Source organism: Cornus florida, unplaced genomic scaffold (genome assembly GCF_030987335.1).
Source record: "Cornus florida cultivar Cherokee Brave unplaced genomic scaffold, ASM3098733v1 CherokeeBrave_3.0.0_Hap2_Chr05, whole genome shotgun sequence".
In the NCBI taxonomy this organism is placed as follows: Eukaryota; Viridiplantae; Streptophyta; class Magnoliopsida; order Cornales; family Cornaceae; genus Cornus; species Cornus florida.
In genome coordinates, this window is record NW_026775575.1 from 25,790,986 (window position 1) to 25,794,560 (window position 3,575).

The window sequence follows — 3,575 nt, forward strand, 5'->3', positions numbered from 1 at the left end:
CATGATCCCTAAGAAAATGGTACCTAATTTCTATATGCTTTGTCCTTGAATGCTGAATAGGATTTTTAGAAATGCATATTGCACTGGTATTATCACACATAATAGGAATGTTATCAAAATAGAATCCAAAATCCTCAATTTGTTGCTTAATTTACTCGACTTCTGCCATTGATAGAGCAACGGAATTTTGTTTCTTGCAAGACCAAGATACTAATGATTGACCAATGAAGTGGCAAGTTCCGTTAGTACTTTTTCTATCAACTTTGCATCCTCCAAAATCAGTGTCGGAGTAACCAACAAGATCAAATGATGTATGCCTAGGATACCAAAGCCCTAAGAATGAAGTACAGCTTAAATAACGAAAAATGCGTTTAACGGCATATAGATGAGATTCTTTAGGACAAGATTGAAAACGAGCACATAAGCATACACTAAACATGATATCCGGTCTACTAGTAGTTAAATATAAGAGACTACCAATCATATCTCTATATTTTTTAATATCCACATTAATGCCCTTTTCATCTTTATCAAGTTTCAAGGATGAGCTCATTAGAGTATTGGCATGTTTGACTTCCTCCAAGCCATATTTATTTAGCAAATCTTTAACATACTTAGATTGGCAAACAAAAATGCCATCAAGGGTTTGTTTGATTTGCAACCCTAAGAAGAAGGTAAGTTCACCCATCATGCTCATTTCAAACTCATTTTGCATGCTAGAGGCAAACTTTTTCACATAGCACACTATTGGTTAATCCGAAGATAATATCATCAACATAAATTTGAATGACCAATAAGTTGCAATCAATGGTTTTAGTGAAAAGAGTATTGTCAATTTTTCCTCTAATGAACCCATTGGCAAGTAAAAAACCACTTAGTCTTTCATACCAAGCTCTTGGAGCTTGTTTCAAGCCATACAATGCTTTTGTCAATTTGAAAACATGGTTTGGACAATTATAACTTTCAAAGCCAGGTGGTTGTTCAACATACACTTCTTCTTCAATGAAGCCATTTAAGAAAGCACTTTTTACATCCATTTGATACAACTTAAAGTTTTTATGAGATGCAAAGGCAAGGAGCATTCTTATAGCTTCAAGTCGAGCTACGGGAGCAAAGGTTTCCTCATAATCAATTCCTTCTTCTTGGTTATAACCTTGAGCAACAAGCCTTACCTTATTTCTCACAATTGTTCCCGATTCATCCTTTTTATTTCTAAACACCTACTTTGTGCCAATGATAGTTTTATCTTTAGGTCTTAGAACCAATTGCCAAACTTCATTTCTTTCAAATTGGTTAGGTTCTTCTTGCATGGCCAAGAGCCAAGATTCATCATTTTCGGCTTCAAGAATATTCTTTGGTTCTAGTTGGGAAACAAAATCCACATAGTTGCAAACATTACTTATTTGAGATCTAGTGCTTACTCCTTTAGAAGGATCGCCAATAATTTAATTTATTTGATGATTAGGCACTTGCTTCCAAGCCTTAGGAAGAGTGTCTATATGAGAGTGACTATCTTTTGGAACATCTTTGGAGCGATTTTCAAGAGACGGACCATTTAAATCAAGATTTTCAGTGTTCTTTTCAATCTCAATCACATCTTCATTATCATCCAATGAGCATCTAAGAGGGGGTAATGGTGATTCATCAAATACGATATGTATAGATTCCACAACTACTAGTGTTCTTTTGTTAAACACTCTAAATGCTTTACTACGAGATGAATATCCTAGGAAAATACCTTCATCCGATTTAGGTTCAAATTTTCCTAGATTATCTTTGTCATTCAACACAAAGCATTTACACCCAAAAACTTTAAAGTATCTAATATTTGGCTTCCTTTTGTTCCAAAGCTCATAAGGAGTCTTATTAAGGAGTTTTCTAATGATGACTCTATTTATAACGTAGCATGAGGTACTAACGGCTTCGGCCCAAAGAGTTCTAGGAGATTTATGTTCATTTAACATAGTCCTAGCCATTTCTTGAAGAGATCTATTTTTTCTTTCAACAACTCCATTTTGTTGAGGAGTTCTAGGAGCCGAAAGATTATGATTGTAACCATTTTCATCACAAAATCTTTCTACATCTTGGTTATCAAACTCTCTTCCTCTATCACTTCTAATGGTCTTAATCTTACACTCTTTTTCGTTCTCGATTCTCTTACAAAATTTAGCAAAGATTGTATGAGCCTCATTTTTGTGAGGAAGAAAAAAATACCCAAGTGAATCTAGAGTAATCATCAACAATGACAAATGCATAGAGTTTTCCACCAAGACTAGCAGTTCTCTCCAGACCGAATAAATCCATATGAATTAATTCAAAAGGTCTTGAAGTTGTTATGTCCTTTTTCCTTTTAAATGATGACTTGATTTGCTTGCTAATTTGGCATGCGCTACAAGTTTTATCTTTAGAAAAATTAGTCTTTGGGAGGCCTTTGACTAATTCATTTCTAGATAGTTTTGAAATCAAGTCCATACTAGCATGACCTAACCTTCTATGCCACAACCAACTATTTTCATTTGAGGATACAAGACAGTTGACATCTTGATCATGTAATTCACACAAAAGCAAAGTATACACATTACCATTTCTTAGAGCATGAAAAAATTCATTATTATCCTTTTTGACAATGCATTTATCCGATTTCAACAAAACATCATATCCTTTATCACATAGTTGGCTAATACTAAACAGGTTGTGTTTTAAGCCTTTAACAAGTAAAACGTCATCAATAGATAAGGAAAAGGAGATACCAATAGTTCCAATGCCAATGACCTTGCCTTTTGAATTGTCGCCAAATGTAACACTTCCTCCTTTATAAGGTTTGATAGAGCGAAATTTTGATTGATCTCCCGTCATATGTCTTGAGCATCCGCTATCAAGGAACCATTTGTCCTTGGATGAGTATGGAGACTTCAAGTAAACTTACAAAAAGAATTTGAGTAATCTTCTTTTGGTACCCACACTTTCTTAGGTCCATGGGAGTTAGGAAGCACCTATATGTCCCTTTAATAACCCAAAATTTCTTTTGTCATACATGGCTTAATAAGACAATGATTGATCTTATGTCCTAGCATTTTACAATAATTGCATTTTGGACTTGAAGAGGAAATTTTAACAAAATAATTGTTCAAAGGATTTCTCTTTTTCAATAAACAAGAATCTTTGTTATGAGGATCATATCCAAGCCCATCTTTAGCATAAGCATTTCTTTGCTTTCCAAGAATGAGGCCTAAGTTTTCTCTACCTTTTGTGAATTTGGCTAAGGTTTCAACTTGATCCTCAATAATGACTTTTAATGATTCATTTTCAGAAATTAACTCAATTGAGGCCGCTTCTTTAGCTAATTCTTTTTCTTTTTTCAAATTTTCATTTTCAAGTTGAGACTTTTCAAGGTTTTGAGAGATGATAAGCTTTTCTCTTCTAAGGCTAGCACACTTTTGAACCATTTTGCCTAATTCATCATGTAATTCTTTAAAAGCATCTAGCAAATAGTTATGCGCATCAACTAATTCATTATAAGAAGTTTCTAAATCAAATGAGTCATGATTAGAATTTATCTCATCTTCATCAGCCAT